Source organism: Pipistrellus hanaki (genome assembly GCF_964339955.1).
Source record: "Pipistrellus hanaki genome assembly, chromosome: 5".
In the NCBI taxonomy this organism is placed as follows: Eukaryota; Metazoa; Chordata; class Mammalia; order Chiroptera; family Vespertilionidae; genus Pipistrellus; species Pipistrellus hanaki.
In genome coordinates this window covers 58,044,784-58,069,540 of record NC_140507.1, presented here as the reverse complement: position 1 = coordinate 58,069,540, position 24,757 = coordinate 58,044,784, and the positions used below count along the sequence as shown (strand labels likewise).

At 40.1% G+C, this 24,757-nt stretch overlaps 1 protein-coding gene and 1 long non-coding RNA gene across 7 annotated transcripts in view; one reads left to right on the top strand and one right to left on the bottom strand.

Moving 5' to 3' along the window:
• The window catches only part of RAPGEF2 (Rap guanine nucleotide exchange factor 2), a 229,467-nt gene that overhangs the window by 38,223 nt on the left and 166,487 nt on the right, over positions 1-24,757 (top strand). The window lies entirely within an intron of this gene.
• LOC311622797 lies at positions 12,387-22,825 on the bottom strand. The gene is made up of 3 exons (XR_014795025.1): positions 22,281-22,825; positions 13,389-13,430; positions 12,387-13,068 (listed from the first exon to the last, which is right to left on the bottom strand). It is a non-coding gene; the product is annotated as an uncharacterized lncRNA (long non-coding RNA).

Here is a 24,757-nt window from a genome sequence, read left to right as displayed (position 1 = left end):
TGCATGCATGCGTGCATGTGTTTGTGTTTGTGCGTGCGTGTGTGCGTGCGTGCGGTCTGTGGTTAAAGTATGGTGCCATCAAAGATTTTTAAGGTTTTCATTTCGGAGAAGTAACAGTTGTGTGAAGTTGCTAGGACAGGAAAAGATTGATGGTAGGGAGACAAATTACTGCCTCTGCATGTGGATGAAAGCCTTAAAATAGATGCTGGACGGTGGTAGCGGAAAGGCGATGTTGAGGAGCAAGAATGAGTAGGGTCTCGATCATGGATGTGGTTAAGAAGAAAGGGGAAAGTAGGTGGTTTAGGCTTTCAGTCTTTTGAAACGATGAATGTTCCTTCTCTCCAGTTTAACTGATTGCCAAGCTTGAATCCAACTTCAGAGGAAGCATGCCATTGCTGAACCTTTGGAGATTTTTTGCATTGTTATTTTTTAACTGTGATGCTTCTTTCTTTCTTTCTTTCTTTAGATCTATCCACATGCATATCGTTTTTTTTCCAAAAAATAAAATTTTTACTTCAGAATAATTTTAGATTATATACATTGCAAAGAGAGTCTAGAGCACATGTGTCAAACACAAGGCCCGCGGGCCAAATCCAGCCCGCCAGGCCTTGCAATGTGGCCAGCACCGCACTGTCATCACTGCACTCCGCTGTCAGTTTATGACATTGTCAGTTTATGACTGTTCAGTAAACCATTCGGCCCGCGATTTAGGCTGGATTTTAGATTTTGGCCCCTTCTCTGATTGAGTTCGACACCCCTAGGAGAGTCCATGTATATATCTCACTGGGTTTCTCCTACAGTTAACATCTGACATTACCATGATTCATTGGTAAAAACAGAGAAAACAATACTACAGTAATGTTCAGTAAACCCTTGACTTTATCCGTACTCTTCTAGTTTTTCCACGAATACGTCTTTCTGTTCCAGAATATCCCATCCAGGCTATCAAGTTGCATGCAGTCATCACGCCTCCGTCTCTTCTGACCTGTATTACTCAATCTTCCCTTGTTTTTTTTTTTTTTTTTTTTTTTATGGCTTTGATGGTTGGGAGGGACAGACTAATGAGGAGTTATCTTGTAGAATGTTCCTCGGTGGGGGTTTGATGTTTTTCTCATAATGAGGCGGTGGGTGTGAGTTTCTGGAGGAAGCCCATGAAGTGTTACATAATACCAGGGTCACATGTAACCTGGGTCACACTGCTCAGGTAGTGTTTGTCGGGTTTCTCTGCCGGGAGGTTATGTTACCCCCACCCTCCTCGTGCAGACTGTAGTCTGTGGAAGCACAGCTTTAAACCCAGTCCACACTCAAGGGATGGGATGGGGAGGTTTGAGTCTCACCTCCTATATACATCATTTGGGATTCCTCTCTAAAAAAGATTACCCGTTCTCCCTCATTTACTCAGTCAAGTATTTATAACATGATGGATTCAAGCATATCAATTCTATAATTTGGGTTGTAGTTTAATGGGACGTTATTTTATTGTTCAGGTTTTTCCATCTCTGGGCATTAGAGCTCTTTTAGGTTTGTTCTTGTGGCCACTTGATGTGCCCCATCTTTCTCTTTTCCCTTAAGCACTTTCTGATGTGACTAAATGCTTCAGCTTCCGCTGGGTTTTCCTCACTCCGGTTCTAGAGTTAGCCGTTTCTCTATGCACCCCTGATGTGTTTGATTGGAAAATGATAGTAGAAACCAAGATCTAGGTAGTTAGCTGTGCTCACTGCTGCAGGGTTATTCCCTCTTCCGGGCTCTCTCATTGGACAGAGCTAGAATATAAGTGCATATATGTTTGGGGTAGGGAAAAAAGAGGTTTACAGTTGTTTGTATGGGAAATAATACAATAATTAATAAATAATACAAAATTAAACTCAGTTTTGCATACCCATAACTGATAACTTATTTTTGCCCCATCCTGTGAACACACACACACACACACACACACACACACACACACGCATCCTGATACACATAGCAAGGGATCTATTAATAAGGGAAAGTTAGGGAAACTGAGAAATTACCATATGGCCTCCTGTGTTGATAAATAATTTTATAAGTTTTATATAGCTTAAATGTGTTCTTGGCTCAAACTGTCTTTCTTTTAGCTTTTAAATTTGGGGTTTTGCTGTCATACCCAGTTGGTTAGTGAATATTCAAGTGTTTGCTATATACCACTGATTATTCACACTTTTTACATTGGTGAATTAGTACTATATCCTTTCCATAATCTGCCTTTAACAATTACATTGCTAGCCTTTATTAGCATTAAAATTACATGGCTCAGTGGACATGAGCTGACTTAGATGAGAATTTTGGAACTAGATTGACCTTGGAGATCATCTGGTTCAGTAGTGGTTATTTTTTTATTGTACATTGGAAACATCTGGACAGATTTACTCATGCTGGAGTCTCACCCCAGAGATTCTGATTTAATTGATTTGGATTGTGGCCTGGGTACTGGACGTCTTAAAAAGTTTTTATACTGAAGTGCAGTCAAATTTAAAAACCACTCTTACAGTTCTTCATTCTGTGGATAACATAAAATAAGACCCATACTACCAAATATTTTCTATTTTGAGGATCCAAAATCTTAACAAAATTGGTGCATTCAGCATAGCTCTCAAAGTAGTAGGCTCTTAAAGACATTTTGGTGGTCTAAATAATTTAGAAGCGTAACTCAAGATGAAAGTCTATTTTCTCCTTTCAACTGAACTATCAGTGGTTTTCTAAGGTGCCGACTTTGTGTATCAGCCCAGGAGTGGCTGGATTTTCCCGGGGTATGTAGCATGCCCTTCTTTGCCTCTCTTGTGTCCCCAGCTTTCAATTTTAAAAACAATTTCCTGAATTGGATCTTTGCTGATTCTTTGAGAGAATGTCTACTCTGTGGAAGTTATATATTTAATTCTTTTTTTTAATTCAAAATTCATTATTTTTTTACAATATACAAAATAAATCTATCGTAGATACAAAATAATTAGCCATTTACATGCAATCAATGTTAATATTTCAATAAAAATGACTTTAAATATGTTACATGTAATAAACATTCATATTTCAAGAAAAATATTTTTAATAACATTACCAAAACTGTACTAACATACTATAAAATCACAAAAATTGTAGGCGATAGTAAAAATCTGAAAATAACATATTCTATTTTATTCTAAAATTTTTCCCCCCCTCTGGCTTTATTTTTGTTCATCAGTTTATGTTGTTCATTATATTCTATATAATTCTTTTTTTATTAAATATATTTTATTGATTCTTTATAGAGAGTAAGAGAGAGGGATAGAGAGTTAGAAACATCGATGAGAGAGAGTCATCAATCAGCTGCCCCCTGCATACTCCCCACTGGGGATGTACCTGCAACCAAGGTACATGCCCTTGACTGGAATTGAACCTGGGACCTTTCAGTCCACAGGCCAATGCTCTATCCACTGAGCCAAACCAGTTTTGGCTCTATATAATTCTTATAGGCTGCTCAAGGAAGGGCTACTATGCAAATTTGTGAGTAGTGGCATAATGGATTTTTAAAGTAAAGCTGTGAATTAGTTAATCTTACATTAGAAGGAAGTCCATCTCTGCATTCTTTTCAATTTTTTTTATGGTTCTTTTGTGAATCCCACCACCTTTGTAGATCAGATGGTCAGTAGTAGTAGACTTGCTGAAATCTACATGTCCAATGACAATGATGTTGATATGAGTCTTTTCCTTTCCCATTTTTGCTTTGATTTAGTGGTGGCTTTCATGAAGCCTGTGTTCTGGAGGTAGACCCGTTGTGAAAAAGCTAACTTGCTTAATTTCTTTAGGCTCTAGTTTGCTTATAAAATGAAGGGACAGTTGCTTCCTAAGGACTTTGCCAGCTCTAGTATTTTATGATCTAATATGACAGTGTAATTTTAAATAAGTGATTTTATTTCCTGAAATTTCAGCGGAGGGGAGAGTGCTCTTAGCGGGTTAGTTAGGAGGTTATTGAGCTGGAGTTAGAACTAAATAAGCAAATGAGATTCAGTGCTTTAGCGAAATGGCAAGAAAATTTACTAGGTAGATAGGATTTGGAAAGGACACTAATAGAGGTTTATTCTCTCCTTGAATACTCCTAAGAAGAAAAGAAAACATTATATTATTGCCCAACTATTATTTTCTTTTGTGTGTTTTCATCTTTTGAAATCCTTTCCCTCATAAAGTAGGCTCTGTAATTTGAAGGATACATACTCCGAGTATCATTGAACTCAGGTTACAATCATGCTCTTATGTAATCTCTCATTCCACTCATGTTACCTTTGTGTTTCTCCTTTTTTGTTTTTCTTTTTTCTTTTTTTCTGTGTTTTTAATTTAGATTGCTTTACAGACTAGTGACTACATTTAGCATTTAAGAAAGATCAAGCGATTGGTGGTAGATTTTTGGCTAGGTTAATGTATTTGAAGATTATTACAATGAACTGTCTCTGGAAATAGGTAGGATGCTGAGTTAGTGACTGACTAAAGAGATTCTAGAATGTAGAAACCCTTGACTTAATCATTTTTAGAAAACACATTTGGAAACAAAGATGCAGAAGGAATGAGTGACTTGCTCAGAACCTCAAGGTCTCAGTCATTTCCTTTCCATGCCACTACATGCCTTTGTAAGAATTCTACACCAGACTGAGTGGGCGAAGAAAGATGTTCTATTGAGACAGTACAGGTAATTGTTATGAGGATACTCCATGTACCACAGGTACAATTCTGTTTGCCTAGGAAGCCAGTCATTTTATAACCTATTAGAAATATACAGCACTTTTGCTTTTGAGTAGCTTACATATTCATTTGAAGTAATGATTTTCAGGGGTGAAATATTGAGTAGTGATATTTGGAATTCAGAAAAGTCTATATAACTTCCATAATATAAGCCACAGAAATTAACATGGGGAAACTTTAGCTGGTGTGGGTACAGTAATTCTTAAATTGGGGAGAGAGGACCACCTCTACTATGGTAGGCAGTGAGATTTAAAAGTTTTCCAAAAGTGTAGATGGGTGGGGAAAAAAGTTGAAAAACTTAGCACTTAAAGCCAATATGGAATTCCAGCTGAGCAATTTTAATTTTAATAGGCTCTGACACATTTTTTTTTAATTTCCTCTTCTGTGTTTTGATAAGATCTAAGCGGATTAGAAAATCGAATTTCTGTTTAGGCATTTCTTCTTCCCTGTGGCCTTGAACAAAGGTGGAAATGTTCAATAATATAATTCTGTTTGAGAAGGAGATAATGGGCGTCTTTGTGAGAAGAGTTTCCATGTAATGAAACGTATGTGATGTTATCTGTTTCTCTAGTAGGGCTATTACTGGGCATATTTTTCATTGTTTCCTCTCTGAATTGACTCTATTTAGAACAGGAGGAACTCCTGGAATTAATGTGGGTGATGTTGCGAAAGATGGGACAATTCTGAGGTGTGTGTCTTTTGATTCCTTCTCAAGGAATAACACAACATTCCCTGTCTCTTGGCAGATCTGTGCCATTTAATTAGTAAGTACTTCCTTAGGCTTCAAGGTGAACTCATTTTTTTTTAATTTTAAAAAAATATATATTTTATTGATTTTGTACAGAGAGGAAGGGAGAGATAGAGAGTTAGAAACATCGATGAGAGAGAGTCATCGATCAGCTGCCTCTTGCACACCCCCTACTGGGGATATGCCCTTGACCGGAATCGAACCCGGGACCCTTCAGTCCCCAAGCTGACGCTCTATCCATTGAGCCAAACCGGTTCCGGCAAGGTGAACTCATTTTTAAGAGAGCAACATGATTGATCTGAAAAACAACGTACAGTAGATAATTACTTTGAAAATGGTCACCTTTTATATACTTGCTCTGAAACTCTTGGGAAAAGTGTCTTTGATGAACATATAAAGATTCATCGCCCTTTGCAACACATTGGATGGATCTTAAGAGTATTATGCGAAGTGAAAGACGTCAGAAGGGAAAGGACAAAACCATATCATTTCACTTAAATGGGGAATAGAAAACAAAAATAACAAATGAACTAACAAAGCAAAACCATAGGTACAGACAATAGAACTGTGGTTATCAGAGAGGAAGGGAATTAGATAAATTGGATAAAGGGGGTCAAATATATGGTAATGGAAGGAAACTAGACTTTGGGTTGGGAGCGCTCAACAGTTGCCAAATTATAATATAGAGATGAAATTTGTATAATGTTATTAACCACTGTTACCTATTACTTCAAGAAGTTTAATTAAAAAATTTAGATTTATCAGGCAGTCAAACATTTATTTCATCAAGTTGAATTAGTTTTTGGTTTATGATGTCTCCTTTCCAGTTCTACTCATCTCTTCTCATAATTCTAACCTAAAATGAAGTCATCATTCAAATTCAATTATTGAATTCAATAATGTGAAACTCAGTCCTGGCTGGGTGGCTCAGTTGGTTGGAGTGTCATCCCCCTGCACCAGAAAGGTTTCGGGTTTGATTCCTGGTCAGGGTACATAACTAGATTGTGGGTTTGATCCCCTGTTTGGGGTGCATACAGGAGCCAACTGATTAATGTTATTTTCTCCTCCTCTGCCCCTCTCTCCCTCTCTAAAATCAATAAACATATCCTCAGGTGAGAATTAAAATAACAATAATGTCAAACTCATAAAAACCACCTTTACAAATTGTTGTCTTCTAACGTAATATAAATGCGAAAGTAGGCAAAATAATTGTAGGCTTGTTTATTTCGGTTATCACTGCTCTCTATGGATAAAGTTAGTGGAGTACTAAGTCCAGCTGAAATGTTTATTGTATTTATTGTAAATATAAATTAATTATTAATAATAAAGTATAGATAACTCAGGCAGAAAGGCACCAGGATATCCTTGACCAACCAGATGGGACAGATAAATGATTTAAAGAGACAATTCATTTTAATGTTCTGGGGAAGGAGAATGTGTGCACCTGACTGAAAACATAAGACCTGTTTTTACCAGCCAGGATCCTCAATTAGCAGAGCTTTGGAGGAAAGGACTAAAATTTATTCTGGGTGTTTTGTTCTGGAGATACTTAGTTTATCCTAGTAGGATAAGAAGGCGAGGTTATCACTTGCTTTTACATGCTGTGTGAATTTGGGCAAGTTATAGTCTGACTGAACTTTCTCATCTATAAAACAGAGAGTGCTGAATAATCTGATTCATAAGACTTTTCTGAGGATTGAAAATGATCTCTTTCAAACAGGTGGCTTTTATGAGTTTGACACTACTGATAAAAATCGAATGTAGATAATGGCTACATTTCAGGTTAGAATCTTGGAAAGAGTTGGGAAAAAGAAATTTTAAACAAAAATAATTCAAATTGATAGAAATTATTGGTGGGTTAAAAACAATAGTTGGGAGGGGGTGCAGAAGTGGGGTGAAGGGGGTCAATGGGAGGAGAAAAAGGGGACATCTGAAATACTTTCAATAGTAAAGATACATTTTTAAAAGACAAAAACTCCCACAACAATAGTTAGAATAGTTTAGAATAGTATCTAATATAAGGTAGTGCTCAAATACATTCATGTTTAAAAATTTATGGTACAAGTATTTCTTATTTAATTATAATGGTATGACTATGAAATTATTATTATCCCCTTTTTATAAATGAGACTTAGACAACTTTATATTGTTATTATTTTTTTAATATACATTTTATTGATTTTTTACAGAGAGGAAGGGAGGGAGATAGAGAGCTAGAAACGTTGATGAGAGAGAAACATCAACCAGCTGCCTCTTGCACACCCCCTACCGGGGATGTGCCCGCAACCAACGTACATGCCCCTGACGGGAATCGAACCTGGGACCTTTCAGTCCGCAGACCGACGCTCTACCACTGAGCCAAACCGGTTTCGGCAAGACTTAGACAACTTTAAAACAAGTTTTTAAATCTCTTAAATTTGGCCACCACTGCTTAAGTATCTGTTTTCCTAAAAGGACTAACAAATACATTTATTACGGAATATACATTTATTACGGAAATTTAAGTAGGAGCTTGCTATAATCAATCATTCAATCATTAAGATGTCTTCTGTTAACATTTTCAGTTTAACTGGTTTATGGCATTTTTGGTTAGTTATGTTACTATATGATAGCTATAAAGCTAATTTGCTGTAAATAAAAACAATGATTTTCATACCCTGTCTGGAATATCAAAATTCTAGTATCACTATGCCATCTAACACCATAGAAGAGGAAGCACAGTGGTAATTAAGTGCTTTTGCAGATTGACAGGAAGCCAATAATCCCTTCAAATGTTCCCTTATTTTCCTATGTTTCTCAAACTCATCTGATTATATTAATTACTTAGGGGCTTGGGAGGCACAGATTCTGCTGATAATACACACGAGAGGCTCGTTGCACGAAGATTCATACAATAGGCCTTTCTTCCCCTGGCTGCCGGCACCGGTTTTCCTCCAGCACCAGCACCCAGGACCCAGGCCTTCGCTCTGGCCGCGGGACACTCCAGCTGCAGTGGAGAAGCCAAGCCTCTTCAGTCTTCAGTCTTTGCTCTGTGCCTGTGTATGCAAATTAACCCATCATCTTTTTTGGGGGTTAATTTGCATACTCACTCCTTATTGGCTGGGGGGCGTCATGGAAGTGTGGTCAGTTGGCATCTTGCTCTTTTATTAGTATAGATAGATTCATAGGTCTCCAGAGTTAATGATTTAATACAGCTAGAGAGGGGCTTAGGAATATGTATTATTTAGAAAGCTCACCCTGCGATCCTGATGCTCACTTAAGTTAGAACCACTTCTCCACTTGTCATGTCGCTTGATTGAGTGGCTGTTCACATTATTTGGCTGGTCAAGATTCTTGCATTGTCCATTCAAGGTGAGGAAAAGATAATGCCCTATTGTACCTTCACAAGGAACTTCACCATCTATAAAAGCCAGTAAACACGCAGACTCCATTAACCATGCGGTTGGGACTGTGGCTTTGCCCTCTGTTGCAAGGATCCCTTTCACTCAGATGGTTGTAGTGGAGTGACCCTTAATGAAACTGTGATGTGATAGCAATAAAAATGCTGGCCGAGAGGGTGGACCAGATTAGTGGCAGTAAAAGAAAAAAAAAAAAAAAATCAACAGGGTTATTACAAAGCTTGTGGGAGAGGTAGGAGACTTAATGTTTTCATTCATTATTACTGGTACTCCTAATTTATGTGTTTATTGTATTCATTCGTTATTGCCATTACTTCTAAATGTATTGCTGGGTGATGTGCTTATTGTATTCTTTACTTTCCAGTTTGGGAATTATAAGCCTGTGACCCTTTAGAGTGCCTTCTAAGGCTTCAACGTCATGTCTTTGACTTAACTTGCCTCTACCTGTTATCCAAGATGAAGAAGTGGCTTTTTTTTTTTTTTTTTTTTTTTTTTTTTTTTTTTTTTTAAAGAAGAACAGGTTTTACAAGACTACAAGTTTTGTTGCTCTTGGTATCTATAACCTGTTGGGGGAAAGCAATTCTTCACTAAGTATGCTCTTTAGGATGATGGGAAAACTTAGTAAGAGATGACAATGTTAATATCTGTATTACAGTGGCTTTCCTTGTCCATTAAAATGAACTGGAGTTTGGGGTATGAAATGAGGTAGGTGGCAGCGCCAGCAAAGCATACTGAAATGTCTGTGGTAATATTAGCAAGTAGTCCCTGTGGCTGCACCATTCAAAATGATGATTTTCCCCAATTAGTTGATCTCTCAATTTGTTTACCCAGCATTTCAGAGTTAATACTGAAAATTGACAATATGTTCTTTTTAAAGGAGGCAAGTAGGAACTGGAAGGTTTTAATAAATTTTGTTCTTAGGAGTATCTGCATTGCACTTTTAAAACATACACACACACACACACACACACACACACACACACACACACACACATATATATATATATATATATATATATATATATATATATATATATATATATTGATTTCAGAGATGAAGGGAGAGGGAGAGAGAAATAGAAACATTAGTGATGAGAGAGAATCATTGACCGGCTGCTTCCTGCATGCCCCCCACTGGGGATAGAGCCTGCAAACCTGGGTATGTGCCCTTAACCGGAATAAAACATGAGACCCTTCAGTCCACAGGCTGATGCTCTATCCACTGAACCATACCTGCTAGGGCTGCATTGCACTTTTGCTTCTCTCCCCATTCTCCCAACCCAACAATCAGTTCTAGGAATTGCAGTTCAGTGATCTTTTATTGCTTTTCTTATCTGGGAAAACATTATTACTTAGGTGTAAATATAGATAAAAAAATAAACTATATTTGAACAAAAAGCAAAGGAAGGTATGTAACTCTCTTTTGGTTCTCTTTCTTGACTCTCCAGTCTTCCGTGGGGGCGGTACCTCCACTATCTTTAATGAAGACTAGAGGCACGGTGCATGAAATTCGTGTATTGGAGGGGAGTGTCCCTCAGCCCAGCCTGCACCCTCTCCAATATGGGACATCCCTCTCACAATCCAGGACTGCTGGCTCCCAACTGCTTGCTTGCCTGCCTGCCTGTCTGCCTGATTGCCTCTAACTGCTTCTGCCTGCCAGCCTGATCATCCCCTAACTGCTCCCCTGCTGGCCCGATTGCCCCCCAACTACCCTCCCCTGCTGGCCCAGTTGCCCCCAACTGCCCTTCCCTGCCAGCCAGGTTGCCACCAGCTGCTCTCCCCTGCCAGCCCGGTTGCCCCTAACTGCCCTCCCCTACAGGCCCTGTCGCCCCCAACTGCCCTCCCTGCTGGCCTGGTTGCCCCCAACTGCCCTCTCTTGCCAACCTGATTGCCCCAATTTCACTTCCCTGCAGGTCTGGTTGCCCCCAACTGCCCTCCCCTGCATGCCTGGTCACCCCTAACTGCCATCCCCTACTGGCCTAATAGCCCACAACTGCCTTCCCCTGCCAGCCATCTTGTGGCAGCCATCTTGTGACCACATGGGGTTGGGATCTTGCGTGAGGGTGTGACAGTCAATTTGCATATTACCTCTTTATTATATAGGATACTTAAAAGATGATCAGAAATCATTCAACAGGTTTTTACCTAAATATCTCTGCTTTTAGGTATTAGACACCTGTTTTTTTTTTTTGTTTGTTTGTTTGTTTTAAATATATTTTATTGATTTTTTACAGAGAGGAAGGGAGAGAGAGAGAGAGAGCTAGAAACATCGATGAGAGAGAAACATCAACCAGCTGCCTCTTGCACACCCCCTACCGGGGGATGTGCCCGCAACCAACGTACATGCCCCTGATCGGAATCGAACCCGGGAACTTTCAGTCTGCAGACCGACGCTCTACCACTGAGCCAAACCGGTTTCGGCTAGACACCTGTTTTTTACAATGTCTTGTTGAACATGTTATCATATGCTCTCTTCTTTGTTGGGAGGAAGAAGAAAGTAATTTCCAATAGCAATTCTTCATGGTTGGCGAAAAAGAAAAGAAAGTAGAGCTTACTAGTCATTCAGGAGAGCGTCCAAAGTATCTTGAAAACCACACATAACTGAGTCTTTTGCTCATTTTGTACTATTCAATCTTATCAAAAAGGATGACATTTTACTAGCAGCACTTTCTATATTGGACCTGGGAACCTGAAGAAAGCAGAAATTGTCATCGGCCACCTTTCTGCAATCCCTCACTCAAGTCTCAGTCTTACTTGGCATTATGGAGTCTAATTCTCCCCCACCCCCACCCCTACCCCCTTAAATGGGAAACAATAGCAATAGCTCTATAATAGCTAGTGTGTACAAGCTTTATATAGTTTGATCTTGCTAGCAGCACTGTAAAGTGTAGCATTATCCTTAGTTAAACTTGGAAATGTTAACTGTCCCACGTCTCACAGCAATAAATAGCAAAGTCAGAATGGACAACTAGGTTCTGCTGCCAAAATACTTCCTCTTAATTATTATCCTGGCCCACCTCTGTCATTTGCAGTGACTATTTGCAGTATCTCCTTCAACCTTTGGCTTTCTGAATCATTCCCCGATTTATCTCTTGCATCCTCCTTCCATTTTACAAGCAAGAATGTGTAAATTCAAATTCCTACTGTGGCAAAAATGCCAGGGCATTATTATTATTATTCTCAGAAAAATGTATTGCCTGAGTCTGTGTAGACAAAATTAGTATTTCCTTTTCTTTGATTCTATTTCTCATGCTGGGGTCAAGCTATGGGTATTTTTAAGAAAACTGAGCATTAAGGGGTCTTGTCCAAGAAGTCAATTTAAAAAATAGGTTGAAACCGGTTTGGCTCAGTGGATAGAGTGTCAGCCAGGTTCGATTCTGGTCAAGAGCATGTACCTTGGTGGTGGGCACATCCCCAGCAGGGGGTGTGCCGGAGGCAGCTGATTGATGTTTCCCCCTCATTGATGTTTCTAACTCTCTCTCTCCCTCTCTGTAAATAAAAATACACACACACACATATTTTAAAAAATAAAAATAAAAAATAAAAATAAAAAATAGTTCAGAATCGAATTTGACCACTGAGAAATGATCTGAATATATTATGGCAAACTAAATTTGAGGCATTGCATGTTCTTGTCTTCTAAATTTCAACTTCCTGCCCTGGCTCAGTTGGTTGGGGCATTGTCCCATACATCAAAAGGTGGTGGGTTTGGTTCCCAGTCAGGACATATACTTAGGTTTTGGGTTTGATTGGTGGTTGGAGCGTGAATGGGAGTCAACAGATCCTCCCTTCCTCCCTTTCTAAGATCAGTAAACCTATCTTTGGGTGAGGATTAAAAAATAAATAAATAAATCAACGGTCTGTTATGTAAAAGGATATATGCATTGACTAGGCCTTGGTGGATCCACCCATTTATCAACTCATTCATTGCTTTCTGTGATTTGTTTTGCTCTTTTGTTATGTACTTATGATTCAAACAGTTTTGCTCCTTTTAAGAAAATTAGCATAATATAAAAATTTTACAACTTGAACTCTTCATCAGCAGTGTGGAAGTAATTTTAATTGACGGTGTGAACAATAGCTTCTCAATTTGTGTGACAGCATCCTATTCATAGGTGGAAGCGGCTGCATCCTTTTTCTTAGGAAGAAGGCATACTGCTGTATTGTTCTCCCATCATCATGTGAATGCTCCTGTGGGAAAATGCGAGACAATTATGACATAGGTATTATTGATCTCCCTCTAACCAGGCTTTTAGTAATCCAAGAGGAAGGAGTATTCATTTGAACTCTCATACCTCAGTATGATATGTGGCATTGGCTTCATATTAATTGGATACTTACTCTTTTTAGTTTAACAGGATGTTTTTTTCACCAAGAAACTATCTTTGTTCAACATTCCATTCCTATTCTAGCTGTGCAAAGGCTTTGAAAAAGTCTTTTGTTATGTTAGATATACTATAAATGGACACATTTTAAAAAATGTTATTTATTTTATGAAATAGATCTCTTACCTATTGATACTTCTTCCCTGTCAATAACTGATAGTTGTTCTCCTATAGAAAAAAAAAAGAAAAAAGAAAATGTTAACAATAACTAATATTCAGCAAGTTCAATCCTCTCTCAAACCCAATGAAGAACATATGTTTATCCTCATTTTACAGAAGAGGAAAGGTAAGGAAATTTGCCCAAGGTCTCATACCTAGTAAATGGTATAACTAAGCCTCAAAATCTCTCTCTGATTTTAAAGCCCCACGCATAACACAAGAATATTCTTGGTAGTTTTGGGACTATGGGCTTGGAAGTGTTTGTTTCATTCATTTCAGTTTCAATAGCACACATGCAAAGAAAGTCTACTTCAAAGTGGATTACATTACAGCTCAAAGAGCTTAGACTTGAGTCAGATGTATATCCTTAACATGATAATGTAATTTATTTTTTTCTATATGTAACAAGCTGTATGGGTGAACATCTGGTACTTTTGTGCTTTAAAGTAATGACTCCAGAAGGAAGTGGTCTTGATTTTAGTGAATTTGTAATGCACTCTCTATGCAAGTAATCTAGTAAATCCTCATTTCCCCGCCCTCTTTCACAGCGATGCTTTTTGAATGCAAGGTAATTTTTATTCACATAGAGTTTACTTATCCATATTGAGCTTTCAAAGGTAAAAATGCTATAACAATTTCTTCTATCACTTGTTTTATGCTACATTTTTCATCTTTTGCATATTCCTTGTGATTACATATTTGGAACCAATTAGAAATTAAAGTTCTTTAATGCTCTAGGTTTTGAATGCATAATAGCTTTTGATCAAAGTTACGTGATTGCGTTGAGGGGAATAAAACACGAGAAGAGGAAAGAAGAGGATAGGAATTTGAATGAGGACATTCTTTAATATACATAGTTTTAAAAATCTAAGATATAATCATAAGAAAGTGGATTGCTATGTAGCATTCTAAATATTTTGCGATAGATGTGTTAATTCGTTTTTATAAATTGATTACTCAGTATGAATTTTAAAAATTCTGTTAGTAAAATAGAGTTTTTGTTGTTAGTCCTCACCTGAGGATATTTTTTCCATTGATTTTTAGAGAGAGTGGAAGGGAGAGAGGGAGGTGGGGAGAGAAAGAGAGAGAGGTAGAGAGAGAGAGAGAGAGAGAAGCACTGATGTGAGACAGAAACATCAATTGTTGCCTCCCCCTTATCAGGGGTGGGAAATGAAGTGCACTTCAGGTACACGCCCTTAACTGGGAATCGGGAATCGAACTTGAAGACTCTTTAGTGTGAGGGTCGTTGCTCTACCACTGAGCCACACCAGCCAGGTTTAAAACAATTTTAAAATGAATTTCTTCTGTTGTATTGGGTTCAGAAAGCAGGTGGTTAGAAGAGATCTGAACTGTATTTGGAGATAGTTTTCTTTTAAAACAATTAAATTATGTTTTGAGAAATTAGCATCATTCATAACTTGTAGTTCCCCTGTAGTTTTTCTTTCTGTAAAGAATAATGTTCATTGCATTAAAGAAACAATTCAGATTGTGATGACAATTGGGAAAGCTGGTTAATTCTAGCCATAAATAATCACTTGTCTTCATACACATTAACCTTCATCCCTGGTGTGTGTTCAGGTTTGATGAATAAATTAAGAATGGTGACACCTTTCCAGAATCTAATGGTTGCTTAATAGAAGCAGTTAAGATCTTACTTTGAGAGCTATGGGCAATTTAGATTATCTCACAGATATGTCCTAAGTTTGTATAATCTTTTTAAAGCATGCATTATAAATTTCTGGGGAGAAGACACTCAGAATGTAAGACCCTCCATTTTGCTCATTTAAATGCTGTCTCTAACAAATTTTTCAGTGTTTATTAAAAATCTGGGAGCCTATATATATTGAAAAAATTCATCTGTGATAACTGTCATAATTGTAAGAAAATAACTTTCCACCTCCAGGGAAGCATGCTCAAGTCTTCATACTTAATGTTCAGTTTGTTATGCACATTTATGAACCCGGACTATAGGCCCTCTGTAAACTGACCCACATCTGCACGTGATGTCTCCCCACTAGCAATGCGGCACCTGTGGGTTTTGCTGGCATTGTCTCATGTACTCCTCACAACAACCCATATGGGTTGAGCATTGGTTTTCTCACCATTTTTCAAATAGAATTGATTTTCAGGTTAAGTAACTTTATGTTGGTTTGTATCAAGGCATCCAGTCTCCTATACATTACAAATGAGTTTTTGATTGAAATGTTACGATTGGACTTAATTGTAGCTTTCTGGAAAGGTGATTGTTGAAAGATTATCATAGATGAAACAATTGCAAGATAGTTGTAAGTTTTTATGAAGTATGACTTTAGTCTTAAGTTTGATGATTAGACAAGTATAGCATGTACAGCACCAGTGACTTTTTCTTGGTTAAAGTGGAGGAAAAGGGTGAGGGAGACTGGGAGGGGAAAGGAGAATACCTATCTGATCTACTGTAGCATATATGTAATCTTGCTCATTATGAATTCTGATTTGGTCTGTTTTTGGGTCAAAGGAGCAATTTAAAAACTATCTGTGATTTTTCTCCTTTTGATAATTATTAGATACTAGAGGCCCAATGCACGAAGATTTGTGCAAAAATGGGTCTTCCTTTCTCTGGCTGCCAGCACTGCCTTCGCTCTGTCCGGAGCGTTTTCCCTCCTTCCCAGCCCAGAGGCCTGGAACAATGGAACACCTGTGTCGTCACCATGATGACACAAGTGTCCCACCCCACTCCCGGCCACTTGGCACCTGCGTATGCAAATTAACCCACCATCTTTGTTGGGTTAATTTGCATACCCACTCCTAATTGGCTGGTGGGTGTTGTGAAGGTATGGCCAATTAGCATGTTACTCTTTTATTAGTAGATAAAGTATTACATATGGGATTGCTGTGGAAATTAAAGATAATAGATGTAGAGCATCCAGTACAGTGCCTGGCATATAATACAATAGATAGTTGTTATTGTTTACAAATAAGTTACCCTTTCAACCCTGGCCAGGTATACCCCAAGGTTGGTGGTTTGATCATGAGCATATAAGAAGCAACCAATGAATGCATAAATAAGTGGAGCAACAAACCATTGTTTCTATCACTCCCTTTCTCTCTCACTCCCTCTCTCTCTGAAATAAAATTATAAAAATAAGTTCTCCTTCATATAACATGCAATACAGTAAAATGGTTTAAATAATGTCTTGAAAGAATAGATATTTTTGTTTGATAATTTATATTACAAAAATATAATAGAATTATATTTACAAAAATAATAAATATAATCTAATATCAAAACAATGAACTGAATACAAGATCATAAAAATACAGGTGTTCTTTTTATTTTGTGACTTGGTCCAGTTTGCTGTTTTTGTGTTTGTCTTAAAACAAAGCTCCAAGGCTGTGAAATATTACAAAAACACACATTATGGCACAAGAAAACACAATATATTCCTCTGAAAATCTTTGGTATGATGTACTCCTGCTGAAAATCTCTTAATATCGGAGTATATTCTGCAAACTTAAAAAAAGATCCAACACAAAGAGCCTTTTATGTTTCTTGAAGGAATTTTTTTTTTTCCTTGGGGAGTTGAGAGGGGGGAAACAGTCTGTGGAATAAGTTTATTTAATATGACATCGGTTGAATAAAGCCAGCTGTGTGTAATTATATCTGATATTTGATTTCCAGCTGTTTTGTTGAACTGTTATTGGCTCTCAAGGTATTTGGATATTAATTAAATGATAACCTATTATAAAGGAGTCTTGTTTAAAAGTAATGTTGCCTCGAACAGAACATTTAAACACGGGGCCATGTGGTCTCCAGTTTTAATTCTTTCCGATGCAACTGTTATTCTAAAGTCAGTACAAATACGGTCCCTCTCTGGGAGCATCTGGTCTTTATTGAGCATTGCCTTTATTGACTTGTTCCCACAGATATTTCACATACATATTAAAGAATACCAACAGTAAAAACGAATGTGTAATAAGTTCCTTATGAAAGATGCATTAATAAATGCCTCGGAGGCCAGAGGAGGGGCGAGCTGGTGGTGGTGGTGGGGGGGTGTCTGTGGTCTGAGGGCTTCCAGAGGATGGCAGTGGAGCTGCCCATCAGATGGAGCTGTGCGAGTGAGGATGGAGGTGCTGGGAGGCAGAGAGGCCTCTTGGGTGGAGCCTGGAGCCCAGGAACCCCCAGAGCAGGCTGGCTGGGGACCTCAGGCTGCAGCAGTGGAAACTGGGTGATGGATGGGAGTTTTCCACTACGGAGGGGGACAGCCTAAACACTTGGGGATTCCTTTTGTTTATGTTAGGTGTGATAAAATGGGAGAAGACCCCAAAACTGTTCATGCCATTGAAAATGGAATGAAAAAAAAAAAATGACAGGATACTCAACAGGATTTAAAAATGAGATTAAACACATGTAAAAAGAGGAAACGAGCTGCTATCAGAGCAAGTTGAAGATAACTGCTGGGCTCTCACTGGAATCGCTGGGGCCTTAGCACCACTGACCGCAGAAAGGAGCCTGGAGGTAGAACTAGTGTTTTTTTTGGTTGGAAATTTAGCGTGAATGTTAGTTCCCCTTAGCAATGCTGGTAATTGTGGGAATTTGGAAGACACGTCAGGGCCTGGGAGTCACGGGTAAAGATGGGCCGAGAGTAGATGTGATTTCTAAGGGAAAGGATGCTTATGAGGAAGAGTGAGGCCCAAGGCAGCCCTGGGCTACTCTTGGAGAGCTAGCTGGTACCTCCCGCTGAGCCCTGGAAGAGGCCTGAGGACCTGGGGGGAGGGAGCGATCGGCGCTGGCCACCTTTCTGGACATTTCATACTCCCATTCCCTTCTTGTTATTATACCTTCTTCCTGCTTATTATTGACAAACTTTTAAAAATACGTATTCAGTGCTCGCTTCAGCAGCACATGTACTAAAAATACGTATTCAATCTTTCTGCCTCTCTAGATGTAATACCCACCGGACTGCAATATCTGCGAGAGTAGGGGTTTTTGTCTGCTTTGTATGCCAGTGCATCCGGGCAGAGATCAGATTCCAAAAGGCTGTACAGTAACTGGATGGTCGGGGAAATGGACAGAAAGGGCGAACCTCTCATTCCAGAACCTTGGCCAAGAAACACGGCAGTTTAGGAAGGGCCAAGTAAAGATTTTCCAAGGCGGGAGACTTGTCCATTTCTAAGAAGAGAATTGAAAAGGATACAGAGAACACAGTGTTAGTAGTTTAAAAATCTGGGTGTGTGTTATTAGCTCATGTATTTCTGTAGGCTTGAGACTGATTTCGGAAAAGGCGTGCAAAAAGATAAGGTAAAAAAAAAGAAGTTCTCACTCCTATTTTTTTTTTTTTCCTGTGCTTTTTTTTATTTGTAAGAACTTAGTTTTTGCTTAGGGTATTGCTATTAAAGGCAGAGTCGGTGTGTGTGTGTGTTTGGTGAGAGGTTGCCAAGAGGAGTTTACTGGTCTGTTTTTGCACTTAATCTTCTCGTCGCAGGTTAATTGGTTTCTTTGGGCAATACCCTGGGTATTGGGTGACTGACGCAAGGGTTTGCAGAGGTTGCCTGTGGGACCATTTTAATGGCACCTGATGTTGACTTTCATGCATAAAGCAATGCTTTGGTTCCAGAAGATAAGAAGTGTAACGGTAGTATTTGTCTGCCATATATTCGAGGGTTTAAATAACACGCAGGAAAAAGAGTGTCATGTAGGTTTAGTTCCATAATTATCTGTTGTTTCATTTTTATTTACTAACATTTTCCTACTAAAATGAAGACCAGCTATAACGAAATCAAGTTTAAAACAAGGCAAGGCTTAGATATCGAGCTAAGTGTTATCCTTAAAATTTGTCATGTTTCCAAGTAATACAGTTTTCTATAAAAACTCCGATGCTGTCACCGAAAATATTTTTAAGACTGTATCTTGGTGTTGTTATGAATACCACAAGGAAGTTACCTCTTTTCTTCCTGTAATTGTCTGTTATTTTTGAGCCCAATTGAACTTAGATAACCAACTCCTTCATTAGGCTTAGTTCTGGGTGAGTGCTGGATGTTTTCAAAAGCTGAATCTCCCAGAATTACCACTAAGGATAACATTCAAAAGAATGTGCTTACAGATAGTCTTAGAGCAAACAGCTTATGTGTTACATTTAGCAGGGAGAACATTACTGACAATAACAGTGAATGAACTGTGAATAGAGAGGAAGAGATTATGTCCTCAGCCTTCCCTTTTTTTCTTTGTCTATCCTCCCCGCCCCCAAGTTCATTGCAGAGTTGACTTTTAGCTTTTTACATATATATATTTCAGAGAGGAAGGGAGAGGGAGAGAGAAACATCAGTGTTAAGAGAATCATTGATTGGCTGCCTTCTGCATGTCCCCTATTGGGAATCGAGCCTGCCCGCCTAGTCATGTGACCTGGTTTATGGGTCAGTGGTCAGTCACTGAGCCACGCAGGCCGGGGCAACTTCTGTCTTTGACAGCAGACCAGGTGCAGGGCCGTGGAAGGCCTGGTCCCACACAGGCTCAGTACAGCCGGGGGTTCTCCTAAGTGGGTTTTCACCCTAGAGGCACACAGGTTTACTTGTACTTCTTATCAGAAGTACATTTGAAGACCGTACTTCAAATGTGTATTTTATTATTGAGCTATCATAAGTTAAATAACTTGGTAGAAATACACATTGGAAATGATATTTCTCTAAAAGAACTTGGTGCCACCTATAGGATCTAAACACATTTCCTTATTGGGAGTAGATACTGAAGAACGGTTTGTCAGATGAAGGTGTGAGGGTATAGGTATTTGTGATTTCTGGTTTAATCAATTTGCTTAATTTGTAGTCTGAGGGGAGAAGAATACATGGGATGTGATTTAGAAATTCCGATATTGACTGGTAGCGGTGGCAGAGTGGTCGAGAGCACCTGTTAAACTTAGGAATAAGAAGCCTTTTGTCTTCTGATCCCCGAGACTTATAATGGAATTTCTATCTTGCTTGTAGCCTTTTGTGAGGGTGTTTTATCTTCCCTGGTTTCTCTGAGGACCAGGATTGTGTGGTATCAATCCCGTGTCTCCAGGGGGCCTCTTAGCCCAGGGCTCTGCCCAGAGCAGGGGTCTTCAAACTACGGCCCGCGGGCCACATGCGGCCCGCAGAGGAGTCTGATCCGGCCTGCCAGGTTTTTTTGGGCAGTGAGCGCAGCCGAGGTGTTACAGTAGGAATTAGTAGTTCATATAGTCCGGCCCTCCAGCTCTCTGAGGGACCGTGATCTGGCCCCCACTTTAAAAAGTTTGAGGACCCCTGGCCCAGAGCAAGTAGTTAATGTGTTGGCTTTAGCTGTGACATGGAAGTGCAGGGAGGGGAAGACAGCTGAACGGATTGAAATGTGGGACTAAGTAGAAGTCTTCATTAAAAATTAGAGGCCTGAGCCGAGACCGGTTTGGCTCAATGGATAGAGCTTCGGCTTGGGGACTGAAGGGACCTGGGTTCGATTCCGGTCAGGGGCATGTACCTTGGTTTCGGGCATATCCCCAGTAGGGGGTGTGCAAGAGGTGGCTGATTGATGACTCTCTCATCGATGTTTCTAGCTTTCTATCTCTCTCCCGTCCTCTCTGTACAAAATCAATAAAACATATTTAAAAAAAAAAAAATTAGAGGCCTGATAGGACCTCAGAGGGAAGGTAGGGGAGGGTGAAGATAAGGGAGAGAGATCAACCAAAGGACTTGTATGCATGCATATGAGCCTAACCAGTGGTCGCGGACAACAGGGGGGTGGGGGCATGCGTGGGGAGGGGTTTGGGATGGGAATGGGGTGGATGAGGACAAATATGTGATACCTTAATCAATAAATTAAAAAAAGTAATAAGAGGCATAGATAGCATAGAGGGGATAGAAGGGGAGTGATAAATTTAAACAAGTAAACAAGTAAGTAAAACCAGACAAAAATTACAGTAATACATACAGAAAAAGAAAGGAGGCCTGTTTAACATTCTTCATTACATTTTTTTCTCTTCATTACTTTTCAAATCCTGCCATTCTTTATTCCTTAGGCCCTCTACTGTTAGAGCATTGTATTTGATTATAAAACCACAATTATCTAAGTAAGAAAACTGAACAACTAAAATGCGATTTTGCTGCAGATGAGCAAACAGCTGTAGGGCGGCTGAGTGGCTTGACAGGGATGCAGCCCTGGAGAATGGCAGAGTGGGCTGGAGCTGGGGCTGGAGCTGGGGCAGTGTGGTTCACTGGCCTCAGACTCTCTGCCCCAGGCAGACACTGCACCGGGGAGGGGCCCGGCAGGGCTGGCGCTGATTACCTAGCCAGCCCAAAACATCTTGCCATATTTTCTGCAGAATTTACATTCCGTTCCAGGGCGCAGAATTCCACCAGAAGTTTCTAATGCTAGAGATTCCTTTAATGAAAATTTATTGAAAAAATCCCTTTTGGAAAGGGTTGAAGTACCTAGAATGCTTTTCTCTGGGAAACTTTGAGAATAGGACTGCAATAATTTTGGAAAGAGCTGAATAATTTTGGAAACTTGCAATCACCTTCTCCCCATCCTCTCCCTCCCCCTGCCCCTCCCACCACACTCCTGCATTAATGAGATTGCCTTAGTGGGTGTCCGATATTTTGGATTTCATCGAGTAAGACGACTGACCCCCCCTGCCACCATTCAAAAACTAAGATATGATCGTAATTTGGGCAATTTAAAAAAAGATTTTTTTATCTACTAATGACACGAGATAAAACAGTGAACTTACTATCATCTAGTAACAATATAATTTCAAAGCATGACGTACAAGCAAAGAACAACAACAACAAACAAACGAAACCCCAGCTGGTTTTAATCCCCCGGTAAAGGAGACCCTTCGCATGGCACACACTGAGCTGACCAGGGAATCTCACCACACTGGCTCTGCTTCCCATTTCGCCGCACTCTGGTGGACAGCCTCCCATGGACGGATGGACGGACGTGTGGAACCCCTCACTAGTCATCTTTGGAGTTTGTCCTTTCCCACGGAGAGCGGGTCCCACGGCCTCCTTTCCTCCTTCCTGTGCGGCTCCTCCAGTTCTAGGATGTGGTCGCCGAGAGACAAACCCAGCTGCCCTCTGTCACCCTGGCTCTGAAGCAGCAAGCATCGTTAAGCGATGGTCACGTTATTTTAGGAATCCATGCACCTTCCCACGGTTCTTCTCCTCTCCCTCCCTCTGTGGTTGTGGTGGCCTCTTCCCAGGGTGGTCATCTCACAGGGCTCTCTGGGTCCTCGCGGTTTCTGGAGAATCTTGGTCATCGGTGATGCTGAGGGCTTTGGGGGGAGGCGGGGGCGGGTGGTAGTGATGTCAGAGGATTGTTGTTATGAATGAAGGGCAAAGGTCTGGTTATTTCTGAGTGTCCTGGGCCCCGGCACATAGATCTAATATGCAGGTGACTGATTGAAGCTGTCATGTGTGCCTGCTGCATCCTGTATAGTTGGAGGAGGCAAAGCAGGTACAGTAAGGAAGGAAGTAAAGATGTTCCATTTCAGCTTCAAAGGAGAGTTCAAACCATGATGGGAAGGTGGGATGCTAACAGACCTGCTATTCTTTCTAATGGAGCACTTGGTTGTAATTGTGTCGGTAGCCCCTGATCCTTCTCTGCAAGGCTAAGGATGCACTTCTTGCTCTGTCACTCCCCGAAGTTTGTATCTGTTTGGATGGTTCAGCTTCCCCTCCTACGTTTATATCGGAAAGAGAGAAGTTTTGAACCGCACCTAAAATTTCTTTAGCATTTAGTTCACATTTAGTTCACCTCCAACCAACAACGTTGTAAGGCTTGAATTACACGTGCAGGATATTTTCATTTGCTTCTTCCTCCAGAGAAATAGAAACGTTGGAGACTAAGCAACCCCATTGGCTGTTGCCTCCCCGGTAAAACGTTCAGGATGGGAAAAACAGATGTCATATTATTTTGGTCTTTTTGTCCTAGAAAAATGGCAGCGATGAAGCGTTCTATATTTAAAACCTGCTTCTATTCAGAATCACTTCCTTTTCACGGAGGCAGTCAAGAGCGTGTCCTCAGTGACCTGCTCAGAGTCGCCTTTGTTATGTTGGGACTGTCTGCACCCGCCCGGGGTGGAGGCCTGACATTTGTGCAGGGAATGGCTCAAAATAAGAACTGTTCGCTGAGCCCTGGAATCGGGCCGGCGTTGGAAACACGGGGCATCCTGAGGGTGACTTGGGTAGACCTGGGGGGGGGGGGGGGGGCTTGGTGGAGAGATGGAGTGCAGGGGCCATTGTGGCAGCCCCGTTTGCCCACCCGGGCCCTGGGAGACTTCCACAGGGCTCACCAGAGTCAGGCTGGCCGTGGGGACTGTATTGAATACCAAGCCAAAGGGGAAGGTTGATTTTTTTTAATTGAAATGAAAGTTCAAGAATCATTTGATGAGAGCAATGTGTGTGTGTTCTGAGTCAGATGTTTAAAGGTTAAGTTAAAACGTGGCCTTGAATTGCCTGCTAACTTGACAACAGAGAGGAAAAACAAGACTAGCGTAAAATTTCCTGCACATCGCTCCCTCGTGAGTTCATCCTCGCCTGTGAAATGGAGATTTGGTGACAGTTTCCAATCGGAGCGATGACGATAAGTTCGTTATTTTAAAATAAAGACGTTTTGATAAGTTTGTTCTTACTTCCTCGGGGTGCGGTGGGGGTCTGGGAATTGTTCTGAAGAGGACATGCTTATGCTGACTCTCCGAACAGGAACTAGGGGCTGATTTAGACACTTGATATTTGTCTTACTTGTGCACAGGGTGAGGGTTGGTTTTTCTGAGAAACCGTAATCTTCACCAACAAAAGTATCTGCTTAGATAATTGTTTTCCTCAGGACATGATCAGGCACCCAGAGGGTAAGGTGTATCACATAGTTGCTAAACATAGCGTGGCTTACCCAGGAATCCTAAGTACTGCCTTGTGCTGTCTTCATTGAGCTCGAGCTTTTCCTTCAGTAAGAGCTAAACTCTGCGAATGAGGATTACAGGCAGCACTTCATCCGTCTTTGGGAATTTATGAAGTCCTTTCTACCTTCTTCAACCCATGTCCCCCGAAACGTGACTGCTCTCAGTGTGCCCCAACACCAATTTGCAATGTATGCTGTTGAAGGCAGATGTCTTTTGACCTAGAAAGGACAAAATTACTTTGTAATTTTCATGGTTAATTTAAGAGGTAATCACTTTATAATTGCCTTTGTCTCAAGTTTAGGGACTGTCCCAAATCTCCCCATCTCCTTTTTTTTTTATATCCTCACCCAAGGATTTAAAAAATCCATTGTTGTGGTTGTTTTTTTTTTTTTAGAGACAGTGGAAGGGAGGAAAGGAAGGAAGGGAAAAAAGAGAGAGAGAAAAAATTCG